At 30.5% G+C, this 16,267-nt stretch overlaps 1 long non-coding RNA gene across 1 annotated transcript; it reads right to left on the reverse strand.

Moving 5' to 3' along the window:
- Window positions 1-13,387: 13,387 nt before the first annotated feature.
- Window positions 13,388-14,515, reverse strand: LOC145578996 (uncharacterized). The gene is made up of 3 exons (XR_014098961.1): window positions 14,123-14,515; window positions 13,803-13,954; window positions 13,388-13,681 (listed from the first exon to the last, which is right to left on the reverse strand). It is a non-coding gene; the product is annotated as an uncharacterized LOC145578996 (long non-coding RNA).
- Between the last annotated feature and the right edge of the window lie 1,752 nt (window positions 14,516-16,267).

Here is a 16,267-nt window from a genome sequence, read left to right on the forward strand (position 1 = left end):
TTATTTAATCAAAATTAAAGAAAGTAAGTAAAAATCTAATCATGATGCCTTTGATCCGCATCAATATACTACCTCTATTTCACATTATTTGCAATTTTAGGTATTATTTGTGAGATATAAAATATTCTAAAACTAGCAAATAATATGAAATGGAGGTAGTAATAATCTTAGAATGCTTTTCTTCACTTCCTAATCAAAGAAATGACTTGATGGAAGGTGTAAAATTCATTGCCAGCGACCAGGAATTTTCTTACAAGTTCTATAAAACACCGGAAAAACTCTTTAGCAGCTCCTTCACCAAAATTTTCTGATATCATGTGCTCAGCAACTGCTATGGCTGGCCCTGACACAAACCTTGCTCTTTTATGCCCATCGATATCGTCTCTCGACTCCGACATAGGTACATCCCATAATACGCTAAAGGTTTCATGCTTGTCAATGAAAAAGGATCCTTGATCGACCACCAACTTATTTACTTCATCCATGGTAGGGGGGTAAAAGGGCATGTTAAAATTGTTGGCCTTTTCCTCATCAACCAAGCCCTATACAATATAAATAAAGTATTAATATATTTTATGAGCACATGCTATCTACATTTTTTTTTTGAAGACAATAACAGTTTAAGTGACGATAACAAGATAAACTTAAATGGTTTTAATTATAAATAAGGAAAAAATATTCGTTATAGTACATACAATAACAATTGTCATGATTTACAACTTTAATTTATTCTTTTTTTTCTTAGCAATTTATTATGAATCATGGTAAAACATGAAAATAATATAACGGGGAAAAGTCTATATTTGTAAACGATAATAAAAATGAAAATTAAATATAAAAAGTTAAATATAAGATTAAGGCTCTGTCCACTTTCAAAAAAAAAAAATAGAAATATTCAGTAAAAATAATTTCAATTCAGCAAAAATTAATAATTGTACATAAAGAAGAAATATAATACGAAGTAGAAAATAAGAAAAAATTATTTCAGTGAACCGGGTCTAACAATTATATAAGTGAAGCAATTACCTCTTTAAGCATATCACGTATGACCAGATTCATCAGTTTGACTATCCAAAATTGATGTGGTCCATGAGTCTCAGAAGTAAGCATTATGTTGATAACCATCCTACCTCCTTCAATAACCTCTTCCCCACGACACTTCAAAATTGCAGTAAAGTCCGTCGCAAACTGTTTTTGATATGCTATACAGGCTTCGAGCGGGCTAGTCTCTACCATGTATATGTAACCCTTTAGTAGCGAAGCCCCATCTTTATCGAACAAATCATCTGGTACCTATCATCATTCAACGTCATTAGCTCGTAGCTTTATACTACAGACCTTCGTTTCATAATGTTTAGGTCCTATTATTATGAAATTATTTTCAATTTAAGTCAATTTAGTTTAGTACGTTCAGTTTAGTTCATTTTACTTTAATGTATGGTAAGGTCTTCTGCATTGCTTTTCTCCTTCTTATTTTTCATTGACTTAATTGTTCGGCAATAATCAAACACATCCAGACCACCCTCAATCCTAACAATTTAGTTTTGTTCGGTTCAGTCTAGCTCAAAAAAAATTGATCTTACGTACTATATGCATTTTAATTAAGACAAATGAGGGTGAGTGAAAGTGATAATGTTAAATTAGTAGTAAAATAAAACTACTCCTTCGCTACATGTTATAATATAGTTCTCGTTTCTCATATTTCACAAAAATTAAATCTAATTGTAAGGTCATGCTCTTTTTATCTTATTTTTGTTGAACTGAAATTGTCTTTACTATGACCCTATTCTCTTATTTTGTTGAAACAAATAAATTTTAATAAATTGAAATTATCTTATTGAATTAAAATTATTTTTTCTAAAAACTTAAATATTTTACTGATTAAAATTGATTTTTACTGATCTTATTTCTTATTATATTTAACTAGATTATCCCCGTGCAATGCACGTTTTTAATAAAAAAAATTATAGTATAGAACTCGTATATACAATGAATCTTTTCAAATTTGTCATAAATTTATTGGAAGGAGATTTCTTAAATAAAATAAAGTTTGAATATTTTAGAAAATTTCTGACGTTTGAATATTAGTGTTAAGGAATTGAGGAAAGGGAATGTTAGATCTTTAAATCAAAAGAAAAGAATATAGTTGCTATTTAATTTACAGTACTTCGATTTTCTAGATTAAAGCTGTTGAAAGAACTTACTTAACTTGTTTACGAAGTATCATACAAAAGAAAAAAAATCATTTAAAAAAAAAAACTATCACAAAATAAAATGATATCATCAATAGTTTTAGGCGGGAAAAAATTTCATAAGAAAGTGACACGTATACAGTTTTGAGGAGAGATGATGCCAACAATGTTTTTTTTTCATAATAGTTAACAGATTTGTTTTTTAAAGCTACTGATTTTTACTAATTTAAATTTAGTAGTCTTATTACTATTATATGAATAAGATGAAGTGAACAAGTCCTAAACTATATTTTTGTTGAAATTATTTTTATTGAACTTAAATTACTTTACAGATTATAACTTTTTTTTATTGATAGAATATATTATATCTATTTTTTTAAAGTTACTTAATTTTATTGATTAATACTTAATTAGAGTGAAAATAACTTTTTTTTTTTGCCAAATTTTCAATAAACTCAAATTATTTTTCACCGACTTGAATTATTTTTATTAATGTTATTTGAATATGGTGAAAAGAACAGGACATGCCTGATTGTCTTACCATATGCTTCCATATTTAATGTGAATATAGACATTAACATGTGACTAATTAGTCAAGAGAGAATAAACGCAAAAGTCTATTTTAGGGTTACGAGAATGCAAGCTAGCTATATACTACCCTGATTCATATTATATGCAATTTTGATGTATTAATTGTGAGATATAAAAATTTTCGAAGTTGCATAAAATAAAAATCGGAGGTAATAAAACATTAGAAAAGTTACCTTGCTCAACCAATGGGCACTGTTAGCATAGTGGACAAAATGTAGGAAATTATCAGGAAAAAGTCTGTTCCGATAAGATCCTGGAGTCATAATAAAGAAACGGAGGTACCAAGGTGGTAAATGTAGAAGATAGCTAGCCATGGATTTAAAATTATAATGCTTACCTGGACTGTAGAATTATGAGCATAGCTTAATTCTTGGTGTGGTGACCCATTCGTACGATTAAGGTTTAAATCCATTTTTCTGATCGATTAACTAAACAATTATTTAGTGATTGCTTTTAGTAGTACCTATTGTAATATGATTGCATATACTTAATTGTTTGTGTATTGTTTAGTTGCATTATGTTCACCTTTATATAAGCATCTAGCTAGGTGACACAATTGAATTTATTGCCAAAATTTGAATTTATTGCAAATTCATTGTATTACATACTTGTGTAATCCCTCTTTTTTCTTCTTTTTCTTTTTTTAGATTAGTCACAATGTCCATTTTCATAATTTAATTTAATTAAAATTATTACCTATAGACAACTAAAGATATTAATGGTCAAAGTAACGTCTTGACAAATGTGTCGATCAAACTGATGCATTTAAAAAAATATAGGGAGTATTATACTGAACGAATTGTCAAATTGGTATTATAAATAAATAAATTACCAAAATAGTGTTTATTTGAAATATTTCTTAAATTAGTGTCTATGTAGGATTGGAAAATAAAAAGCTAGGAGTTAAAACTTAGGTCCGGTTCACTTCACCTTAAAAAATAATATTCCGAAAAATAATTTCAGTTCTGCAAAAATAAGTTCACTTCAGTGAAAATAAGTTTTGTTCAGTAAAAGTAATTTTAGTTCAATAAAAATCAGTACCTTTAAAGAACAAATATAGAAAATCAGTAAAAATAATTTCAGTTCAGCAAAAATAATTTCAGTTTAGTAAAATTAATTTCAGTTTAGTAAAAAATAATTTCAATTCAGTAAAATTAATTTCAGTTTAGTAAAAAATAATTTAAGTTTTGCAAAAAATAATTTCAATTCAGTAAAAATAATTTCATATTAGCAAAAATAAGGTGAAGTGAACGGGGCCTTATTGGCTAGAAAAATCATTAAAGAGATAAATTTTTCTAATAAAATCATACTTCGTAATAAATACGTACACCGTCAAATTATTACGGAGTAATAATTAATGTTTATAATATCTTGATCTCTATAGCCTTGAGCCTTAATAATTAGGGAAATTGTTCCGTGTACCCTTAAGGTTTTAAAAAATGCACCTTGTACCCCTGAAAACTTTCAAATGTACCGTGTGCCCTTGAGAATTGTAAGACTTTGCACCAAATATCCCTAGACTCATATAACAAATGATAATTTTGTTAAATTGAGACCCCATATAGGCTATAAGTATCAAATTCTATTAAATTGTTACAGTATAATGCTAGTATAATGCTAAAGCATTTAATTATCAAGCAAACTTAATTGATAAATCAAATTCTAACACCTTATAGTTTAGGATTTAGAATGATCGATGGAGTTCAAATTTTGATGTAATTTATGCTTTTAGGCGGTTTTACTCCATAAATATAAAGTACTAAAAATGAGTCAGTGTGTGGCATAATTTTAGTTTGATAAGTCAATGATATGTGCATTTGTAAGACGATCAGGGTGTGTGGTGCATTTTTTTACAAACCTCAAGGGTACATGGTGCATTTGAAAGTTTTCAAGGGTACAAGGTGCATTTTTCAAAACCTCAGGGGTACACGGAACAATTTCCCTAATAATTAATGCTTCTGTATTTTAATACTGTAATAAAAATGGATATAGTGATCACTAACCAACATTATGGATTATGAATGTGAAGTATATTATACTCCCTCTATTCATATTATTTTTTGCTCCACTTGACTTTTCACGGTATTTAAGACATTATGCCTAGAAATTATAAAACATGATATTAATAAAATATACAATGAAGTGAATCCAACAAGACCCCACTTGACTATATTATTTTTTATAAATTAATGAGAAATTATAGTTAAGGTTTATAAAAATATGACCCAATAATTTGAAATGGGGCAAAAAATAAGGACGGGAGTACATGCATGTTTAAAAATTTCTACTCCGTAGCATTTCTGTATATTGGATACATGCATTTGTATATTGGGGTTTTTTTACTCTGAGTTTAAGTGCACGTGTAAGTGGTGCGTGTGTGACAAATTTTACTAGTAAAATCTAATTCACCAACCTTTTATGAGTATAATCGGCCAAAATCTATTCATTTTTAGGTTAAATTTTACCACAAAGTCTTATACGTGGCTAGCCACATGGTGAGGCCACTTCACATATCACGTACAAGACAATTAATTAATAATAGGGGGTTACGAAGATGAGCAAATGGGGTTACCTTAACGCGTATGTAGGTTACTTAAATGAGAAATAGGGGTTACTCTCTTTAATAAGTTGAATTATTCTTTTATTTTTTAAAACAGAAGAATTGGGGTTACTCAAATGAACAAATGGAGTTACTTATTTCTAAGTTATTTGAATTCACTCCTATAATGAATTTGGGTTACCTTTATAGACAATATGAGTTTACTCTTAGTCTCTTATAAAAAATTGAGGTTACTCATACATATAAATGATGATTACTCTTATAAACTAATATGTCCACACTGTGTGACTAGCCACATACAAGACTTGTCTAAATTTTACAGAGTTTCAATTTACATTGTGATGTCAAAGTTCTGATGTACTTGTCATGTAAGGCCACAAAAATTTTAGCTGAATTTTAATTAGAAAAGAAGGAAAAAAAAAACTTGATTAGGAAAGATAGAGCGGTTGTGATGCGGCAGATTGACTATGCTTCCTTGTTAACATTACGTCTAACATTAATGTCTGAAATAGTAGTGGTGAAGTGAAACTCTAGGAGAACTAGTTTTGAGACTCCAATAATTTAATTTTTATTTAGAATTTTAAAATGAAGCAATAAAAAATTATAGGTTTGTGTTTTCCAAATTCTAATCCTATGTAAACACTATTTTGAGAATTTTTTTCAAGTGAAGACTATTTTAGCAATTTATTTTAATACGACCAAAGTCCTAAAACGAGCTTTGTAATCACGTGATAAAAAAATGTGAGAATATACTCTATTATTATAATTTACATACAAGTTTGCTGGATTAAAAAATAGATACTCGGTACTCCCTCCATTATTTAGGAAAGTGTTTCTCATGGACAATTAGGGGTGAGGAAATTGGGTACTCGGTCAAAAAATTTTGAACCGGAGTCGAATTTGGTTGGGACTAGTTCCTAAAATTTGGATTTGGAATTGAAACTACTTCAACCAGGTCCTAAAATTTAAAAATCGGAATAGAATCGCCGGGTAGAAATCGTCGGGTACCAATTTCGGTTTTGGACCCACTTATGTACATATTTGTTAGAATTTAATTCAAATTATAATAATTATTTTGATCCATTTTTCATTTTTAGCTATACTTATATTTATATATGCATGGAGTGTTAAATAATTTGGAGTATTGTAGACAATAATCATGTTGTTTGTTTAATTAACTTAGGTTAAAGAGTTGCTATTAACATAAACAAGGATTAGAAGCAATTATATTCTCGGTTTAGAGAAGTGATCATCCGCCTTGTAGGCCGCCCGGTGGCGCGAGAACGAAGAAAATTATTATCATTGGACAGTCGCCCCTCAGGGCCATCGTCGTCCGACAGGGCGAGGGTTATCGCCCGGTAAGACCACCGTTGCCCGAAAGGGGCGAGAGCACTCAAATTTATCTTGGTTACTTGTTTTCTCTCGACCGGCAAGGTGAGGGTCCACTCGGCATGGCGCAGGTCTTTAACCGGTTCGATGGTGGCTGTTTTCATCCTAATGTTTGGTGTCTTATTGCTTCATATAAATATGTTCTTCAACATATGATGAAAAGTTCAATAAAAAATCAGTTGAACTTTTCTTCTTGAAAAATTTTGCATACCCGGTTATCATCATCATAATTAAATCGAAGTTTGCTTACATTAGATCACAAGTATACTACACAGTACATATAGTTGTGATCATATTCGTTGCTCTTAGTAATTTCGTGATACCCGATGTGTATGTTAGATTCGAAATATTACTTAGGGAAAGTGATTTTGTTCACGCCTCGAAGTGTTAAAATTTTCAAATTTCGTTGCAATTTTTGTGACCCATGTATCAATTTCCCCAACATGGAGCCATTTTATTTAGAAAAATTTATAAATTACCACCCAAATAGCAGACCTGTTTGAAATTACCGCCGTTAAATTTTTTTTATTTTTTATTTTACCACCCCTTAAACTAAAAGCGCGTTTATTTTCCCACTTTTTTCAAAATTCCGGTGGCTTTTCCGGCTGTGGTGCCCCACCAAACAGCTATATTAACCATTTTAACTAATTTTCCCCTCGATTTTTCTCTTTAAATTAAAATAACTCTTAACTTCAATTCGCATTTCCTTCACTAAATTCCACCAAATTTTCTCGAATTTTGTTTCTTATTGTTTGAAGAACAAATCCCCACAATTGAAGACGCTCAATTCACAGTTAGGTAGGATTCAATTTGTTCTTAATTTAGGGTTCTTCGTTAACTATAATTGGGGTAAATGGGTAGATTTGGGAATAAGGGTTCTTGGGGAAATTGAATTGGGCGTTTTCAACAATTAGGGTTCTTGGGACAATTAAATTAGGCGTTTTCAACAATTGAATGTCAAGAACTTCACCTATCTTCTGGTCCCCAAAGAACACCCAAAGATGGCGACTTTTCGCACTTTTTTCCCTTCACCAGTACATGCAAGTAAATTTAGAGAAAAATAAAACTTAGGGTTTTACTTTAATAATTTTAGGGCTAGTTGAACACTTGGCAAAAAATTTAAGAAGAAAGAGGAAAAAGATTTATGATGGTTCAGCAATTTATTGAAGGAATTGAATGAGAGAAGTGATAAGTTGAGTGTAATAGAGTAATGAGAGGGTTAAGTCGAGCGAAAAAAAGAAAAAAAAAGGGAGGGAAGTTAGTTTTGTGGGGCCACAGACGAAAAATCCACCGGAATTTTGAAAAAAAGTGGAAAACTGAATACGTTTTTAATTTAAGGGGTGGTAAAATAAAAATAAAAAATTAACGGGTGGTAATTTCAAAACAAGTCTACTATTTGGGTGGTATTTTACAAATTTTCCTTTTATTTATGTCAGATGTTAGTAATATTTTTTTTAATTTATTTTACTAACTAGATACTCTCATCATATTTTGGTTTATATATATATATATATATATATATATATATATATATATATATATATATATATATATATATATATATATATATATATATATATATATATTTAGCTTAATATATATTGGAGAATCGGGTACCAAACCGGTTCTGGGTCCAAAAAATTGAGATTTGGAATTAGAACCGGTTGCAAGCATTCCTTAATTTTATTATCCAGAGTTGGAACCACCGGGTCCAATTTTGGTTTCGAACCCGCCAGCTCCTAAACACTTCCGGTTCCTAACCAGTTTCATTCCAATTCTAGGTACCCGGAATATTTGCTCACCCCTAATGGACATATGCCCATTAATATCTTTTATTGTCAATAAGTTAAAATCATAATAATGGAATGTTAATAAAGGATTCATTGAAACGATTCCGAAGAGTAACCATAAGCCTATTTTTTTTTCTTATATATGAATAACTAATATTAGTCAAAGTGGATTATGTGAATATAGTGTAAAAGTTCAATATGTTTCACGTTAAAAAAATCAAAGAGAGTATGATTAAAAAAATAAAATTTAATTAAACTTTGTAATTTACTTCCTTTATTTACTATTACTTCGTTGCTACAACATTTGAAAAATTGCATTGTCCACATTCTTATATTTTTTTGGGTGCAAATTCACATTTTTATAGTTAACTATCTTTATTGATTTATATATTGGGCAAAATATAGTCATACGAAATCAGTTAGATTTATATCGATTTATAGTTTTACAAAATCAGTTTGTTGTACCTTTACTTATCTATGATTATAGATATAAATGGTTGAAATTATGTTTTTACAAGTGTAAAAGTCTATACACCCCTTGTTAGACTTATGTGGTATAAAAACAAAAAAAAAACTTGTCTCGATAGGAAGCGAACCAAATGACAGTAGTCGCATTGTGGATAACCACTAACATAAATGACGATACTGCGTTATCTCTCGGTGTTGTAGATGCAATGCGGTCGCCCTCTTTGATAAGCACGACATCGGTGTTTGTGTGCACTCACAAAAATTCAGAATATTTTCCCTGAAATTAGAGAACAATGTTTAAAGTTTTTTAGAGAGGAGAGTAATTGTGATTGCGTATTATGACTGGTGAAAAATAGGTATTTATAGGGAAGAGGCAAGCAACGGTTAGCACTAAAAAGTTTCTAGGTTCGTCCAACCAAGAGACTAGATACGTTACACCACACGACAAGGAATAAATCTTGAAGGATTTATGTCTTCGTCAAGTGCAATTACTAGATATATAATGGATCGAATTATGGAAATAATTAAGTTCGTTCTTTTGGGTAGTCATTATCTGTTACTAGACATGATCAATGATCTTTGGGCTAGTCAAATAGTCTAAAGCCCAATAGAATGGATCGTATAAGGTCACACAAAAGGGTGTTGGATTGAATAAAAGAAAGAAGCCCATTATTAGGCCTCATGGAGTGGCCGACCATATGGGTTGTAAAGGGAGAGTATTGAGGGCTTGGTTTGTACTCTAATTATACATATGATGTATAAATAGAAGCCTTGCCTAGGCTTTGACATAACACACTTAACCAGTCAATTGAGAATTGACTAGTGATCAACCAAACCCTAGCCTCACACAATCTCTCTCCTTATTCCCTTCCTCTCATCCGTACAACTGTACGGCCTCCTTGTGCAAGGTGGTGCACGGTGGTGGTGTGGTGATATTTGTGGTCGTTTTCCTCCTCCCCTCTCCGTATAAGGTTGTTCGAAGTGTTCGTGCCCAACTACCTAGCAGTAGTGGAGGTTCAATCCTATCCCGTGGACTAAGTAGAGGAGCAATGCTTGGGGCTCTATTTTCTCCCTGATTGTCAGTCAATTGCTTGTGGAAATCACGCGTCAAAGGTATGTATTATGTGATTCTTTATGTGTTATGCTTGTAGATCCTGTTTAGGTGCAAACGAATGTGATTCGTGAAATTCCGCATTTAAGTACCTAAAACCCTACAGTGGTATCAGTTAGCCTCTTGCATTTACGCATATTGATCATAACTCTTTGATGTCCACAATTTTCATTTAATTAAGAGGGAGAATAATTTAATTATGGTTCGATCTTTATATTAAATGGAGATTTAATTTTTAGAATTTGATTAAATGTGATTTAATTATGCTTAAAATAGCCTAGAATGGATAGAATTTTGCCTTATAATGCTCGAAAATCTCGAAACCCCTAGCCCTAGATTCGAATTTTTCGAAACCCTAAACCCTAAAATTTTTATTTTTGTGTTTTGGTTTTTGAACATTTTCGATTGTTTAATGCTTCATGATTTTAATCTAGTTGATTTCATGTATAAATTGTGAATTTTGCATGACCAATGATTTAATTTAAAAGTTAAATTAAATTGGGGATTATTTTTCATGAAGAACCCTAGATTTTAAAATTAGATTGTGAATTTAATTTTAATTTGATGAATTAGCATAAAAGTTATGTTTTAATTTATCATGGATCACATTAATTTATTTAACAAAAGTTGTTGATTAAAATTGAAATTAAAAAAAAAAATTGACGGAAGATTTCAGGCGGCTGGGTGGCGCAGCCACGGTGGCTGCCGGCGATGGTGGTCCAAGAGGGAGGGCAGGGGTGGGGCAGCAGAGGTCCGAGAGCAAAAGAGCAGCAGCAGCACCGTGCAAAGCGCGGCACTGTTGCCGTTGTTGCTGCACCGCTGCTTCGGCAGCGTACACCGTCAAGTGTACGGCCACCGTGGCCGGCTTAGGCTGGCCACACCACGGTGGCTGGTGCACGGTTTTTCATAAAAAAATTATTATTTTTATTTTAAAATATTTTAGATAAATATGATTTATTTTGGGATAAAATAGAATTGTTTTGAAATATAATCTTTTATTTGGGATAAAATCAAATCTTTCAAAAGTTGTTAAATTTGATATTATCCATATTTAAATTTGTTACTTTTGATGATTATCCATAATTAAATTTGTTAATTTTGGATAGGATTTGTTAGGATATTTTGAGCATATTCCAAAATGATAAAGATTGATTTAAATAATGTGATTATCCCATAATTATTTTAGGATATAATTGATTTAAGTTTTTTGATTGGCTTGTAATTAGGATAAAATTTCCTAATTTTGTTAGGATAATCTTTGAGGATAAATATGATTTATCTTTTTAGATTAAAATAAGATTTGATTCTATCTCATGCCTAATTTAAAATATATGATATTTTATTGATGATCATGAATAATATATGATATTATCTAATTGCAGTAATTAAAATATGAGTTATTTAGGTGCCGTGTTTCCTTAATTATGAACATTCGATGTTGTAGTTTAGGAAAGCATGATGAGTGATTTATTATGTGGCAATTTTATAATATATGATATTATGTTGCTATATAATGACTAGTATGGCCCAATAGATTGCTAAATACAATCTGCACATCATGATGTATTTTTGTAATCTAAAGTACGGTCTACGTACCGATAAAGTATTTTTGTAATTTTATTTATTTTATTTAATTAGTAAATAGAATAGAGTAGAATTACAGGTTGCAGTTAATCCAAGAAGCCCATGAAGTGAAGACCCAAATGAGCGAGGTGGATGAGATCCATGAAGGCTTAAGTGGGAGCATTTACTTTATTAGTTTTCTAAGGATTAGGGGCCATGCTATGTCTATATTATGCATTCAGTATTTTATGCATGTTAGATTTTATTGATGTTAATGATGATGTGCTAGAGTTCACTAAATTAATCATAACACAATAAATCTAGGTCCCAATAATATTAAGGTTGCTTTTCCAATTAAAAACCCAACAAACCTTTGATATTTATGATAGGTCATGCCAAAGCTGGGTGTCATTTTATATCTTGGGAGAGTTGGGGTAAATCAAGTTTTACAATTTTAATTGGTTATACTCGATAAGGTTACCTAAAGCGTTTAGAACCTTGAAGTAAAGGGTAATAATTAAACATGTGATGGTTAATTATTCAACCAAGAGTTATAAGATTTGTAATCAGTAAAGAGTTTACTCACCTTGAAAATGTAATGGTTGATGGTAGGGCCAAAGTCCGGTCAATTATTGCACAAATAAAGGGTCTTGGAATCACTTATTTCAAATTGGGATCATTTAAATTGAATGAAGTGTTTTAAAGTTACCAAATTAATTCGTTTATGGTACTTTAAATTTTATTAAACATAATTGAATTTTGCATTTATAAGTGATATTTCGTTCTAATTTTATTATTATACACAATCTCCTCGATTGAAAATAAAGTTGAGAAACGTTCTCAAAAGGTTAAAAGATAATCCATAAACCTATATTCCAATTTTGCTAAGATGGTTCTAAAAGCAAGTTTTAGAAACCCATGTCATAAGTTAGTTTACTTTAACTCAAAATGTTTGAATAAAATACAAACATCATCTTCATTTTGAAAAGTGTTTCAAAGGTTAGAATAAGATGAGAGGTGCAAATCCTCTAAAAGACAAGTATAGAAGTCCAATAAAATCTCTTATCTTCAATATGATTGAATATAAGAAAGTGATTGAAAATCTCTATGATCAAAATTTAATCAAATGATATTATTCTTTATCCACATATGGAGTTAAATAGTTGATTAAACTCAAATATGAATAATAAATGAATAGACTTAGCAAAATCATGAAAAGTGCTTAAAAGTTAAGCAAAGCATCATTTTGAACCTAAGAGAAATGTTCTAAGTGGCTCAAATGGGAAAGGTTTAAGAATATGCACTACTACAAAAAAGGGGTTAGAGAACGGTTAAAATAGGCTTTATAGAACGCCTTAGGACCATTCTTCTACTAAGCGATGTGTAAAGTATATAGAACGGTTCTAATAGGCGTTTTGTATAATGAAAGATAGAGAACTGTTCTTAGTCACAATCGTTCTCTTTTCCCTTCCTAAAATTGAAAAATAATGAAGGAAAATAGAACGGTTAAGCTAGCTTAACTGTTCTATATAAAATAAAAAAGAGAACGGTTATGCTATTTTTTTTTTTTAATAAAAAATGTTTAATAGCTACATTCATACGCGTGTATTTTAGAAACTGTTTTTTTTTTAATAGCTCTAGAAACTGAAATTGAAATTGAAAAAAAAAAAGAAAAAGAAACTGAAATTGAAATATAATAAAGGAAAATCAGAAACTACAAAGCATATGAATTCATTAAGTAAACCAACTTAACTTTCAATCACTTATAATTCAAAATTAAAAAGTATATACAATTCACAAAATGAAAATTAAAAAATTAAAACTCGATATACAAAACTAATTCAAGTATAGTCTAAATTAAAGATATATTCAATTCCACTAACTCCATAAGCGCTACCCCATTGTCCATAGCTTCAATTTGAAATGCCAACTTTGATTCAATTATACTTCGTGGTAGTCTCCTTCATATTGAAGAGGTTCTTCAAACTTCAATACCTTATAAATTACTATGAATCCCCTACAGGAATAATAGACTAATTAGATCTAAAACATCAACTATACAAATAGATTAAATAATGAAAAGACAAAAATCAATCAAAAAAAGTTTTTAAAAAACAATATAAATTATTTAAACGTACACTGTCTTCTCACAAACCAATTGCCGCCCAACAGAGTAATTGGTGGCCTGCAATTTACAAGGTGAGACACTAAGACAGTTATGAACAATGTCAACCTGGCCCAAATCTTCTCCACACTCTTCCTCTTCTCTTGTCTGTTTATATTAAAACTTCTGAAATAATGCAAGTTTAACTTTGAATCTATTTCAAAAATCATCACAAACCAACCAAATTAAACTCTAACCGCTTTAAATCAGCCACTAATTTGGGCTTTAAAAACAGAGAAATTTGTATTATATTTAGCTAATTAGGTGGAATATAATGAACAAACCTGAAATTACCTGTTAATGATCCGATTAGCTATGGCGGAAATGTGATTTGAGTGAAACCACTCGTGCGAATCTTATCTAGTTGTTGTCGATTCCAACAACTCAGTTTCGGAACGAAACACTATGATTGTGAGTGAATATAAATCACCCCTTCATTTTACATTTTTACCTCTTTTGATTTGGAGTTAATTAAATCTGATAAGGAGGAGAAGAGAGGAAATATTTGAGGAAGGAGATGAGAGAGAAAACTTGATGAGCGGCCGTTAAGTTAAAGAAATAAGAAAAAAGTGGACAGCGGTTAGGGTTCCTTGTTTTTTTTTTTTTAATATTTTTTTTAAATTTAATAATAATATCAAAATAAAATAGAACGGTCAAGTGAGAAGGGAGTTTTATATTGTAAAGGCACTTTTTATAAAAAAAAAAAACAAATAGAGCTGTTATGTGAGACAGGCTTTCTATATGATTCAACATACAAAACGTTCGGCTAACATAGACGTTCTATATACTCCTAAAGATCGCTTATCTAACTTGACAGTTGTGTATCATGTGTTCCATTTTCCACTTTTTGGTGTAGTGATGTGAGGATTGCATTAAGTAGTTATAGGCCAAGAAATGCAAACAAGTTGCTACTTCTCAAACCTAGAACTACTTACATGTTAAAAGTTGTTATGAACAACAAATGTTTCAAATTAATTGGACCAAATTATGAACAACAAATGTTTCAAATTAATTGGACCAAATTCAATTGATTAGAAACTATCTCATACAGTTGGAAGGTAAAAGAATGGAAATATTCCAATTAAAGAAGTATATTATAGAAATTGATTTAGCATATTATTACATCTTGGACATGCGATGTCATGTTTAGTTCACTCTCATTGAGAATGTGGTTGAAGTAAATGAAGAAGTATGGCTAAGGGAGAAATGAATCTACAAGTTTAGAAGCAAATGTTGCTACTTCACAAGTAAAATCTACAAGTCTAGAAGCAAAAGTTGCAACTTTACAAGTAGAAGCTTATTTTCACCTTACCTAGTTGTGGCTTAGAATTAAGTAAATGTTATTTATTCTTGCCATTATCGAAATACCATTCAATGTTAGTAATGACTAAGCATAGAAAATTCAAAAACATGGAGTAAATGTTATTCTATGTTTTATTGAGTCACAATGTGTTTTGAAAAACTAAATAGGTTTAAAGTTCTATATGATAGAAATAATTAAACCATTTCTATAAGTATATAAATTGTCTCTAAAATGTCAATTAATTCGAATGAAAAATGAGCATTGCATGCGGAAGATCCAAAGGGATGGACTTTCAATATCATTAGATTATGAATCTATTGATATATGCAAATATCATTCTGATTTGAAACTTTTGACAAAAGTCACCGTTTAGAGAAATGATGATGCGAACTCGAGGTCGAATACATATCGATGTAAGAAAACCTAAGGTTCACGCAGGCTAGGGACAGACAATGAAACTTCATTTGTGATATGATCACCAGTGCTTAGTTGAAGCATGAGTGTGAAAAGTTTTGAAAAGTTCAAAAGTTCAGTATGAAGTTCAGAATCAACTTGACAAGATAATGATTACATTACAATATGATTGTAATTGTGAAAGTTTTAGTCAAGACATTTACTTGGCATTATATATTCAATTTATTGCGATATGATCGTGACAATGAGAATTTAAGCCAAAACCTTGATAGACATCCAAGAGTTGTGAAATCGTTTTACAACAAACTCCAAAGGAAAACCTTGTGAAGTGTTTGTGAAAAGGAGCTATCAATCTATATAAGATATATTTTGATAATAGATGAAAATTACCTATCTTCCAACCATTATTCAAGGAATATACTTTTAAGATAAGCTACAAAACTAAACAAAACTACATTCTCAAATCAAAATGTAGCAAAGGCTTCATATGTGATATGGATAAGAAAAGTTCTTATAAAGTCTTTCTATAAAGCAAGGAATGAAAGATGTATTAAATCGTTTAATGCAGGCTCAAGTCCTATATAAAGCACGGGGTACTACTACACAAGTCATACTTAGCACAAAAATGTTTGTTGCTAAAGTAGATGCCCTTATGGAAAACATGTCATTTCCAAAAGGTCAAGTGGGAGTAGTGTAAATCTCAAAAGAGTTTGAGAAAAGCA

This window comes from Chenopodium album, chromosome 14 (assembly GCF_948465745.1).
Source record: "Chenopodium album chromosome 14, dcCheAlbu1.1, whole genome shotgun sequence".
Classification (NCBI taxonomy): domain Eukaryota; kingdom Viridiplantae; phylum Streptophyta; class Magnoliopsida; order Caryophyllales; family Amaranthaceae; genus Chenopodium; species Chenopodium album.